Raw genomic sequence first — 13,406 nt, 5'->3', positions numbered from 1 at the left:
TTTTTTTTCCTTTCTTCAAAAATGTAATCAAGAAAAATGTCTTGAAAGAAGAAAAATACATGTGGAACCTTGGCTGGGTGGGTCTGTTTCAGTTCCTTTCAGCAGAATTGTCACACCTATGAGCATCTTGACTGACCCATCAGAATAGTGTGCATAGTCTAATTAATACTTGTACGGAGGTAAAGAGCACAACTGATACCTGTTCTTCTTAATTTTGTTTGAAATGCATATTACTATCCGGCTTGTAAATATTCTTACCCACACCAGGCCATCAGTGGGAGTGATGCTTCCGTCAATCCCAGAGTCCTCTGCTGGGGCTCATGGCGAGGAAGGAGCCCTCTTGTTGAAAAACCATTTTCCTGAGGTGTGGAGTCCCCTCTCTCCTGACAGATTGGAAGACAAGTCTTGGAATTGGCACTACAATAACGGCTCTATATTTTCCCATCAACCCACTCCCTGAGGTTTCCATGACCTCTCTTTAGCTAGATGTAATTAAAATAGTGAAATAATTAATCCTGGCAAGAAGCTAAATTACTGCAAGCAAATTAATCAAGTGTCTTTTGTGCAAAAAATCTATTACTGAGGTAATGTTAAAGCGACACAATGCAACAATTTGCCACCTTTTGAGGTATGTTTTTAAGGGTAAATAGTTTTGGTATCATCTTCAAACTTATTATGATGGTTTATGGTCATGTTAAGGACATAAAACACTCCTGTCGTTCCCACTATCCATTCACTTTGTAGTTCTGTGTTGATGTAACAGAGCTCAAGGCAAAAATGTAAGAAAAGTTTTCACAGCATGACATTGCAAACTATATCGTCAAAAGACACCATTTAGCATGTTGGCAAGCTTTAATCAGTGCCAACTGGGCTATTGGTGGTGTTGCAGGGTAGACCAAAACCCCTTACAACTGCTTTGTCATTTTCTCTGGAAAGAAACTTATTCTCAATCATGTCAGTACTTCCTCATAAAAGATGGTTCATTTCAGTTGATTTCACATAGCCTAGGACATTCATTTATGGCTGTGTATCTACTGAAAATGTAGGCTATCTCACCTAGAATTCATACTCTGAGTGCCACTGACCATGTCTACATTTAACGATGTTGATACTCAAGAGAAAGGTAGCCTATTTATCTCACCTGGCCTGAAACAGATGTTAGTATAGACCGAGCAGGCTATTTGTCAATACAGTCTGCTACTGTCATTATTTTGTATTGTGTGTCCATCACGATTTCAAGTTGAAATATATAAATAGGCAAAGTTAGAAACATTGTGTCTTGTAGCATAATTAACGCGTGCGACAGTGTATTGTAGCATACTTAACGCGTTACATTTTACATTAGGGGTAGCCTACCTTAAGATGTCAATTCTGAAATAACATCAGGGATGGATATAGTTATGGCAATGTAAGAAACAATGTAAGGCTATTTATGGATTCTTACAACAAATGACCCACAGCACCGAATAGCCTTCGATAAGATTATTTCTTATTTTTATCCGAAACAAGAAAATCCACAGGTGACACAAGAACCAGAGGTGAAATAGGCTATGTATTGGGGTATTGAATGCACGTTCAAAGATACCCAGGAGGATACTGAAATAAACTAGAAAAACGCAGTCCAACCAACCTGGATTTAGACTATAGCCCTAGCCTACTATTCCGACGCCAGGTAACCTACTTCAAACAACTGCGGAGCACGATGCCACAAGATGCTGTAGCCTATGCTAAACGACGCGGCGACTAATGCCGTAAATGTCATTCTTTCGCATGAAAAATAAAATCCAAAATGCAACGTTTGTACGATAGACACAAGTAGGTACACATACCCACGATACCTCTGATATTCAAACAATACCCGCCTTCCAACAATGTGAGTGAGGTGAGCCATCACGGTTTTTGCGAATGCAATAAAAAGGACTGATAAACAGGCTAGTGCAACAGAGCTCGTTTACCGTGCGACTTCAATCCAGATGATATGTCAGGAAACGATACTGGCTACTGAAATGCCAACCTTGAGCACAGGGGAGAACATCCTCACATGGCACTGGTGTAAAATCTACATGAGGTGACAACGCAAGCGAATCACTTGACAAGATATGACACAAAGGCACCATACATATGAAGCTGCCGCGTTCTGTGATGGCTAGCATTGAGGCGCATGAATGCACGAATCACTGGAAATGCAATCAGCACTGCTGAGAATATGTTAATAGAGTGGAGGGGACAGACAAGCATCAGCCTTAAGCTCCACAGAGGGTGCATTAGATGTTTACTGCAAAACAATTTAGCTGCGATGGCTACTCACATGTTTGGCCAAGATTTCAATACGACACGAGATGAAGGCTGCAAATAGGCTACTGACGTGCGCTTGCTGTCGGTCGAGAATAGAGTCGTTGATTTGCGCTCATTAATAGGTTTGTACATCCGACAAAATTATTGTTAAACATATAACAATAAAGACTAGTGTTTTTCCCTTAAACGTCCCCTTGCTGCAGCACGGGCCTCTCTCTGACATTTCCCGACCACTGAGGTTAGAGTTCACAGCCAGACAACGAGGGCTGGTGCCGCGACAAGAAGGTAGAGCCGCTGGAGGACCAAAAGATGATGTGAGAAAGTGGTTGCCATTGGATGGTGACGTATACGAATTACTTCAGAGATGCGAAAGAAGACAGGTATTAACGCGAGCCTTATATGTGCGTTGTAAGGCTGTCAACACCTCAATGCAGGTCACATAGCCTAGCCTACCTGGTTGGATTTTGCCACTATGACTGTACCATTTCTGTATGGAAACTCTCAGTCCCTTATCATCTAGACATTATTGTTGCCTGATGTTGATGATGATGTTAGTAAATCAATATTAAGTACACCTAGTATATGAATAACAGATCTACAGAGCACAGAAAATTTGCACTGGCCCAATTAATTGACACAGAAGGCTATAATGAAAAATAAAGGGAAAAGGTAGGCTACAGACCTACCTACCACATAATGGAACCGGTTTTACTGTCTCCAAAGTTGACATTAATGATTCAGCGTCTACATAGCCATTTAGTGTGTAGAAACATCCCATGCTTGTCCCATGGAGATGTTGTGGGAAATGTTAATCATGACAAAGGCCTTCCCTGAACTGTGACTGCTGGTTAGCACAAGTACTGCTTGACAAGATTTTAAGTAAGTAAACTTAAACATTGTTTTATGCAATATCGATCAAGACATGTTCCTAATCTTGGTCTTACATACTTTCATTGCTATGTAAGTGTACACTCAAAAAAACTAGACGTAACGCAAAGCGTTACAAAATATGACCGCCGAACTGGGCCTCGTTTCCCGATAACGACGTATTTTAACGTTCTACGTGGATTTTGGCGACATAGTAGACTCAGTAACACTTTCTATTTACGAGCGTTTCCCGAACATCATCTTAAAGTCAGGTGCACGAGTTCTTAAGTATCTCTTGTGGAGGTCGCCTGTTCATCGATGTCAGACGAGTCAATTTTCTCACTTGTGTATACATGGGTTTCTCGGCTACGTCATCACTGGTTGCGTGCGCAATCTCGCGGCAGAAAGACGCAAGATAGCGTTGAAGTGGATGAGAAAGCTGTGGAGGAAGGCAACATGACAGGGAGTTGTTGTGTGGTGAACTGCTCTAACAGAGTTGGTAAGATGTTCAGTATACCTAGGAGGAAGCATCCGTTTGCCAGGAAAAATAAAATATCAAATCAAATCAAATAAAGAAAAAGGCTCAACAATGTACAAGGTTACGTTTGGGAATATGTTGAGAGGGTGCAAGCATTCATGGCAACAGAATAGGGAATGGTAGGCTAAATAAGTAATAAACAATACATTTAAACTGGGCTTTCTGTATTCATTTGTATTAGGGTCAGTGTTGGGAGTAACGCGTTACAAAAGTAACAAATTACTGTAATGCATTGCTTTTTGCGGTAACGCGATAATGTAAGGCATTACAGAAACAAAATTGGTAATATTTACCTCGGTACAAATATCAGTAACGCGCGTTACAATGCATTTTTAACCTGGAATGAAGTGTTTTATTTTCCTTCATCCAAATTCGCCAAAATCACCGCGAGATCAGCAGAGGTGAAACGTCGGCGCAAAATGTTTCACTTCCTTTAGGCTAATCGATGCCGCTTTCAACGGTGGAATCGCCAGCTTTCCGAAAAATTGGCAGCAAGATGTGGCCACTAGCAGCAATGATGACAAGGTAAGGCTAAAACGTTCAGATATGGTATCCTTGCAGATATGATACCCACACTACCATTGCGTCAACATGTTTTTTTCTTACTGGGCTAAGGTAACTTTCCTTTGAAGCCATGTCGCAATTAAATGTAATGTGGTTTGGAGCCACAAATGCATTGGTTCTAACAGACATGAATGAAAATGTACTTTTCCATTCTCAGAATATAGCTTAAAAAATGAATCACAAATGATTAAATATGTGGCCATCCATCAACATGATCAGACAAGTTCAGAGAATTAACGTTTGCCTAATTTAGCACCAAGGTTCTCCCTCCTAGGCTAGGCTATGTGATGTTACTTCACCCGCCACTGTGGCTGTATCGTTTGACTTAAGACTCTAATCAAAGCAAACAAATGTATTGACAGTCTCTAGTTCTGCTACATATCTAACTGTATGGAATCAGATCAATGCCATAAATATTTTGTAATCTGTAATATAGATTTTGTATATGTAACATAGATTTAGTATCTGTGAAACCATCTACACTTTCAAAACCTATCTTCACTTTCAAAATGTATTTACAGATACAGATTTCAAATACGAAATGTATCTACACTTTCAAAAACTATCTACACTTTCAAAAACTATTTACACTTTCAAAAACTATCTTCACTTTCAAAATCTATTTGCAGATACGGATTTCAGTTACGCATTACGGATAGGGATACGGATTTCTGTTACGAATTACAAAATCTTTTTGGCAATGTCTTTACTGCCTTTCTAAAGAGCCAATCAGAGCTTTTGGCAGATTTTCTAAAGCGCCAATCAACACATTGTATCCTCTACTGACTAGCCAATCAGCGCTAGCTTGCTGGCAACTGCTGCTGGCCCGCTCATTATTCAATAGTTATAACCTAAAACTGCCACCGCTCTGCCTAGGGAGAGATCTGGGGTCTCCCCCGCACGGTTTGAATACAATTCGGTGTACGAACACCGTGGGGGAAGTTAAACAAGCATGCCTTATGTCTGGCCCAAAGGGCTGATGAACACCTGTACTATTTAGTTAATCTTAGGCTCTGGCGATTCAGAGATCGCTTGGCTGCAGAACGCATTGTAACTAAGAAATTGGTCTCATATATCTCTTCCACTGAGACGCTAGAAAACTCGCTTCCACACAAAATACACAAAACGTTTTCAAGGACTTCAGAAAAGGGTTACAAATAGCCTACCCCAAAGTGCCATGAAAAGAAACGAAAATGACATTACAAGGTGGTTTTGAAATCAGGCTGGTCATTATCCAGCTGTTGAGGATGCATATGCACTTAACGGTATACCCCCACCATCACTTTGCATGTGTCTGGAGAACAAGACAATAGCAGTCTGTCTGCTAAATGTTCTCATCGTGATAATTGGTCATATGAATACTGTTCATTGTTAACTTAATTAAATGTGAATAGGAGATCGGTCACGAAAATGCTAACGTTAGCTTTCGTTAGCTACCAAAGCAGATCCTAATATCTTCCATACAACGACAAGGATCTTTGAAACAGGTGTAACGAAGTGTGGAGTGAAAACCACTGACTATGATTGTGCGTTTTACAATGACTTTATTAACAACTCCAAATATAGGACTTCTTACTTGTGCCATTTCTCGGTCTCTGATCCATGACTGCTGCATACACCGTTTCACTTAACTTTCCCAGTTACCAGCAAGCTAGCGCCGCTGATTGGCTAGTCAGTACAGGATACAATGTGTTGATTGGCGCTTTAGAAAATCTGCCAAAAGCGCTGATTGGCTCGTTAGAAAGGAAATAAAGACAGTGCCAAAAAGATTTTGTAATTCGTAACAGAAATCCGTAACTCGTACTTGAAATCCGTATCCGTCTCCGTATCCGTAATGCGTAACTGAAATCCGTAACTGAAATCCATATCTGCAGATAGATTTTGAAAGTGAAGATACATTTCGTATTTGAAATCCGTATCTGTAAATAGATTTTGAAAGTGAAGATAGTTTTTGAAAGTGTAGATACATTTCGTATTTTAAATCCGTATCTGTAGATAGGTTTTGAAAGTGTAGATGGTTTCACAGATACAAAATCTATATTACAGATTACAAAATATTTATGGCATTGATCTGATTCCATATAAGTGAACACAGGAATTTTGTTTCATATCAAAAATACGCCTAAAAGCCCACCTCTTCACTGAATAACCCGCTAGCTTGTTAGCTGAAAATACTTGGTAACGTTACTAACTTAGCTCTTTTACCATACAGTGTACATGTAGTGTAGCAGCGATTCCTATTTTACTACCAGTGGCGGCTGAGTTGGATTTAGTTCTGACGCGTGTAGAAAAGATGAGAAGTAGAGGTGAGTCCAGTTGGTCCCTTTGACCGTTTATTGTAGAAAGTTGTTGCAAATAAAATAAAGATATTAAACTAAAAAGTCTTTCGTAAAGCACAGTTCTCCTTTGTTAACGTCCTGGCACATGGTCAAAAAACTGTTGCCTTCCTCAGCCACGCCCAGATGCTGTGGCTCCTGGCTTTTAAGGCCTATCCCCCTTGGGCTCCACCTTCAGCCTCTCAGGTGTGTTCAGGTGTCCTCTAGGTGGGGCAAATACCTACGGCCATAGTGTCACTCACACACACACAAACACACACTTGCACATACTAATAAGGGGATAACATAAGAATTAACATAAAAGTTAATTTGGCTCCTACATGTAGGATAAAGCGTCTTTCTGTTAAAGTGCACTTTACCTACAAATACCACTACTACCTACTAGTTTAGCCCAGAGCCCTAGAATCTTTCTATCTTTCTAGAATCCTTCTATGTATCTGGTTTAACCTACATAGTTCTAGATCAGAACAGATGTACATAACGTCATTGTGAACCACGTCAATGTATTAAGATGAAACGTAGTCTACAAGAAGTATGTTTAATACAATAAACCATAAGATGAACTTGAATTTGAAGGTTAATATTGAAAATGTGTGATGCACTGCCTGTTTCTGTCCCATATGGATTTTTATTTAATTTTTTAGATCTAGCCTAGGGCCTATACATACGCGTTTTATACATTTGAAATATAATGTGGAGCATTTTTGTAAGGGCGTGCTGAACTGAACATGAACATTGGGGTGCACTAGCCTGGGCTACCTGTCCCATAGAAAAACATATTTTTGACACACATTAATATTTCAATCTTCATGTTCAGCACAGCCATACCTTACAAAAATAGTTGGTTTCATTTGGGTTGTACATTGTAAGGCCCCTTAGCTAATATGTAGTGTTTATATCTTAGACTCTTGAATTTGAAATCTGGCTATTTTCTTATATTTTCAGCATGTACTTCAAAGCCGAAAAACCTTCACAAAGGACTTGGATGCCCAGGTGCTATGTGTAGGCCTACTGCCTCCCCACCATAGGGGTACAGCCAATACACTAATCCAGTTGCAAACTATTTTTATTTTTTTATGACGCATAAACTATGCTTAATGCTGTGAAGTTGGAAATAATAAAGGCATAGAAATGCTAATTTTGTATCCTGTCATATTTTTAGACATTACAATACAGTCCAATTATTGTTAATATGAATAGGCCTAAAGTTACAGTATTTCTATCACAATTTGCCAGACTTTGACCTTTTGTCTGTTCTTGCGATGATTGTTCTTTGTATTGTGCCATGAGCCATCACTGTGGCTATTATGTTCTACTGATTACCATAAGTACAGATACCACATCACCTTCCACTGGATGTGTGATTCACTAATTGAGCGTCTTGAGCTTCATTACAGTAAGATTGCCAAATCCATACTTCCAGTGATTTTGGTGCGAGTAACTTACAAGTAATACAATAGTAGTGTAATGCCTTACATTTTAAAAACAGTAATATTGTAATGTAACGAATTACTTTAAAATGACAGTAACAAGTAATAAATAATGCATTCCAGTTTTGAAGTAACTTGCCCAACACTGATTAGGGTAGATGGCTTTCTGCCGTGGATTTGCGCGCGCAGCCTTCAATGTTTGTATACAAGAAACCCATGTATAGGCTCATGAATGAAGTTCCAATATAACAAGTGTCGACATAAGAACAATACCTCAATAAATATATATAGGCTAGCGGGTGCCACCCTCTTGATTGATTTCCAGCCCGGCTCAATGACATGTCAATTTCCTAATATTGCAGCCTAACTACACAGTCAGAAAAGCCATCTCCTTAGTTCAATAACATATTATTTTGTATAATCTTTATTTTCAAATACTCAATATTATTTATTTCTATTTTGATGGGAATAGGCAGGTGAAACAATGACATTCTCATGATGTGCTATACACAGAAACATCCTTTGGATTTCTTCTATAATAGGCCGAACGACGCCCCTGGTGGATTGCATCGCTAAGTGTGAAGTTACTACTGGTCCTGACCACACGTAGAATTCTTCTCAACGAAAGATAAACTTAAGCTAAGTGCGGCGTCGGGAAACCGCTCAGCAACGTAGGATCCCTCTTACGACCGAAGTCCTTTTTCGCGTTCGGGAAACGAGGCCCTGTTCAGTAGGTTTTGGCAAAGAATGAGTCATGGTTGTCAGTGTGTTTGTGTGTTTTTATGTGTTTTTTGTGTGTAAATTGGTTTGTGTTTCATTTTTATATATTAAAGGAATTATTTGTGATAGATTTTGATGATTTGGTAATGTAATGTTTTGTGTACTACTTTTTTGTGGATTGTCTTGGTATATTTTTCTTTTGCAATGTAGTTTGTTAAAACAGGTCACATAAAGGGGTGTGGAAACAAAGTGAAGTTTCCAACCACCAACAGGTGGCGCTATAGGTGATATCAGTCAGGCATATGTACAGGCATATGTACGGGTTCGGGCCAGCGTCCACCCTAAGACATTTTCTCTGGATCAAGCAATGTTCGCAAGAGTTATAAGAGACTTTGTGTTTTGTGGCAAGCACTGGCAAGTTGGCAAAGTTTGAGGGTATGCCACGCCCACACCTTCTGACTAATGAGAAAAATCCAATATAACTTTTAGTCGCCCATGGCTGAAGAGTAACCTGACCACATTTCAAGGCGTTACCATAAAATTTGACGGAGGAGTTCGATCAGATGCGAGGTGTGCAAACGCCGTCAAAACGCATCTTCCACTCAAAATGGCCGACTTCCTGTGGACCTGCCACCATGGCGTCAAGAGACTTTTTGGTGCGTCCAAGCATGATGAATACGTGTACCGAATTCCGTCAAGCTACGCCAAAATAACCCCAATGCACAGGGTTTTTTTGCAATGTTCTAGGGGGCGCTACAGAGCCATTTCGCTCCATCCATGGGCAAAAACTCTACCAAAGATGGACGGTTACAGGCTTGATGTCCCTGGCAAATTTGGTAATTTTCCGAGCACTTTGACATATATGCAATTGAGTTATAAGAGACTTTGTGTTTTGTGGCAAGCACTAACAAGTTGGCAAAGTTTGAGGGTCTGCCACGCCCACACCTTCCAACTAATGAGAAAATCCAATATAACTTTTAGTTGCCCATGGCTGAAGAGTAGCCTGACCACATTTCAAGGCGTTACCATTAAATCTGTCGGAGGAGTTCGATCAGATGCGAGGTGTGCAAACGCCGTCAAAACGCATCTTCCACTCAAAATGGCCGACTTCCTGTGGACCTGCCACCATGGCGTCAAGAGACATTTTGGTGTGTCCAAGCATGATGAAGACGTGTACCGAATTCCGTCAAGCTAAGCCAAATTAACCCCAATGCGCAGGGTTTTTTGCAATGTTCTAGGGGGCGCTACAGAGCCATTTTGCTCCATCCATGGACAAAAACTCTACCGAAGATGGACGGTTACAGGCTTGCTGTCCCTGGCAAATTTGGTCATTTTTCGAGCACTGACATATATGCGATTAAAACACCTAATTTTTGCTTTTTAATTTTTAGCTAGGTGGCGCTATAGATGTAATGACTGGTTATGGTGTGGGTTGACATGGCCCCTTAACACAAACATACAAGAACAATTTGGCCCTCCAAGGCCCTACGGTTCTTGGGATATTCGAAGAAAACTGTGTCGCGCCACCTACAGGTCAGTTGGTGTACAACCATATAAATCAATTTATTGCATGCCCCCCCGTGAACGGAATTCCACGAAACTTAACGTGCAGTCAGAAGGTGTCATAATGAACCCACACCTCCGATTTCAAGCAGTTCTGACCTTGTCAACTTACAATTAACATTTTTTACAACACTCCATTTTTGCTTTTTCATTTGTAACTAGGTGGCGCTATACATGAAATAAGTGATAGTGGAATGGTTGACGTGGCCTCTTAAGACCAACATACAAAAAAAATGTGGTCCTCCTAAGCCTTGAAACTCTTCAGCTGCTTGATGGCCTCATGGATCTTTGCCTTGGTGGACTTGCTACAATTGATTGATAGATCGCTGTCAGCTGGCTGGATGTTCAAGGATTTTTCAGGGTTGACATGTTAAGTAGTTCTTTGAAACACTCCATCCATTTGTTTTTTTTTCGGTCCCTCATTTCCAGCATTCCATGTTTGTCCTTTCTAGGCCTCTCTGGTTTGCAGAACCTTTCTGTCAGCTCTTCCAGCAGCCTCCCTAAATACTGGAGCACTCAACGTTTCTATACCCACAGGAACTGTCTGAACCTTCAACCTCCTGTATCCCCTGTATCCTGTATTTACCACATGGTTAATCAATCACAAAACATTCAGTATGCATTTTGTGGTACATACCAACACCCCATGCCTCTGTGGTTTTAGGTTTTACGTCTTCTCTGATGAGTCCAATTTTCAGCTTTGCCCAACACATGGTCGTCTAATGGTTAGACGGAGACCTGGAGAGGCCTACAAGCCACAGAGTCTTGCACCTACTGTGAAATTGGACTCATCAGAGAAGACGAACTAGGAGACCCTCCAGTCTGCTTTGGTTCAATCCTTATGGTCTTTTACAAACCTCAGCCAGGCAAAGTACAACGTTGTCCCGGAAGAAAAACTTGCTTCCTTTTGCTCTGACAATGTTCCCCAACTCTGAGAAGTGTTTTTTCCAGCAGGGCAATGCTCCATGCCACACAGCCAGGCCAGTAAAGGTGTGGATGGAGTATCACCAGATCAGGACCCTGTCATGGCCAGCCCAATTTCGAGACCTGAATCCCATAAAAAAAACTCTGAAATGTGATCAAGAGGAAGATGGATGGTCACAAGCCATGAAAAGAAGCCGAGCTGCTTGAATTCTTGCGCCAGGACCAGGAGTAGCATAAAGTCACCCAACGGCAATGTGAAAGACTGGTGGAGAGCATGCCAAGACACATGAAAGTTGTGATTTTAAATCAAGGTTATTCCACCAAATATTGATTTCTGAACTCTTCCTAAGTTAAAGCATTAGTATTGTGTAGTTTAAAAATGAATATGAGCTTGTTTTCTTTGCATTATTCGAGATCTGAAGACACTGCATCTTTTTTGCTATTTTGACCAATTGTCATTTTTCTGCAAATAAATGATCTAAATGACAATATTTTATTTGAAATTTGGTAGGAATGTTGCCAGTAGGTTATAGAATAAAACAAACATGTACATTTTACTTTAACACATACCAATAAATAGTAAAACCAGAGAAACTGATAATTTTGAAGTGGTCTCTTTATTTTTTCCGCGGCTGTATATATATATATTGTCGCGTTGAAAACCAGCCACTCTCGCAATTCCACAATCAACAGTCAAAAGGCCACATGTGTTGATCTGAGGTTTATTGTAGTCATTAAGCCACAAAAAGGAGATGGTCCATGGATTAGCTTGATCTAATTGTATGAATGTCAGGTCAGACTTTTTAAAGGAATCTAGTTCCTCCCACTGTCTTGTGTTTGGCTCAGAACTAACCCCATTCTCTAACTTTTACTCCTAACTTCTCTCTCTCTCTCTCGCTCTGTGTTTTTGGCACCCCTGGGATCTTGTGGAGGATCAAACTTGTGTCCATCCGGGCTATCTCCCTCTAAGCAGTCAACTGTTTGGAATTGTTTGGAATTTTGAGTGAGGCTTTTCATACTCAATTAATCAATGTTCATCAAAAATATCCAAAAGTATCTCACCTGATTCAATATTTTCAATATGAGGGACCAGGCTCTGTGTAAAACTATTTTGGACCCACTTGGCTGTGAAGTTTAATTAATGCAGGCATCTCGTATTGAAAGCTCATTGCTCACTGTCATTTGCATATAAAGCAGTGTCTGTAAAGATTTAACACAGACACATATGCTTGTCCAGGAGCAAACATCTTTTTAAAAAGAGACAACAGCCTTTTCTACAGTCAAACCCTGAACTTTGTGCATGTTGGAGGCCCAAGGTAACTTCAGAGGATACTGATGTCTGTCACCACCACTGATGTCTGTCACTCTCTCCTCTTCAGGCTCTTTGGAAAACATTGACATGATGTCCCAACTTTTCTTCCCAGTTTTTGCTCTCCTTTCGAAATTCCCTTAATTTAATTTCATGTAAGGTGTAACGTGAAGATTATTTTCAGCAACATCTTTGTTCCTTCCTTGTATGGTGATATCAACACTCTTTTCAACTTCACCAGTTTCATGTTGTTCAAGTTATTTCCTTTTGTGACATGGAGTCACCTTTCTTTACAGACCCTCTTGCGATTCAGCAACTGAGAAAACAATAGCCTAGATCTTTCTGGTGAGCAATATCTGTCCTTCAATATGTAAAAAGTGTGGCCTTAAATTAACGTCTTGTTGCCAACGATACAAAGCTTGGCCTTTAACTAGTGGATAGAAATCCCCCACAGCAACAACAGACACTTTTCTTAAAGGAGAGTAGTCACCTGATTGTTTAATCTGCCTCAAAAGTCCATGGATATAGGCCTACAGACGTTTATGAACAACCATGGAAATCTCATCGTTGTTAACAACTAGAGGCTTCCCAGTTTTGCTCTTAAAGAGTTAACTTTGTCTTCTCCAAGTGGTTGATATGATAAAGACACATCGGTTCTAATTGCCAAACTATTATGTATACCTGCTAGCCTGGATACCAGCCTGAACCCCGCCCACAACATTTGAGGTCTGGAAGTTCAGTCTGGCACTGCTCCGTTGGGGAGAAACGATCATAGATCAGAAACTGATCTAACCAATGAAATCGTCAGGGCGGGCTTTAAACGATGATGGACAGATGATCAACCAACGCTTGAGTTGAAT

Source organism: Sprattus sprattus, assembly GCF_963457725.1.
Source record: "Sprattus sprattus genome assembly, chromosome: 10".
Taxonomy (NCBI): domain Eukaryota; kingdom Metazoa; phylum Chordata; class Actinopteri; order Clupeiformes; family Clupeidae; genus Sprattus; species Sprattus sprattus.
Note: the sequence above shows the minus strand (reverse complement) of the source record.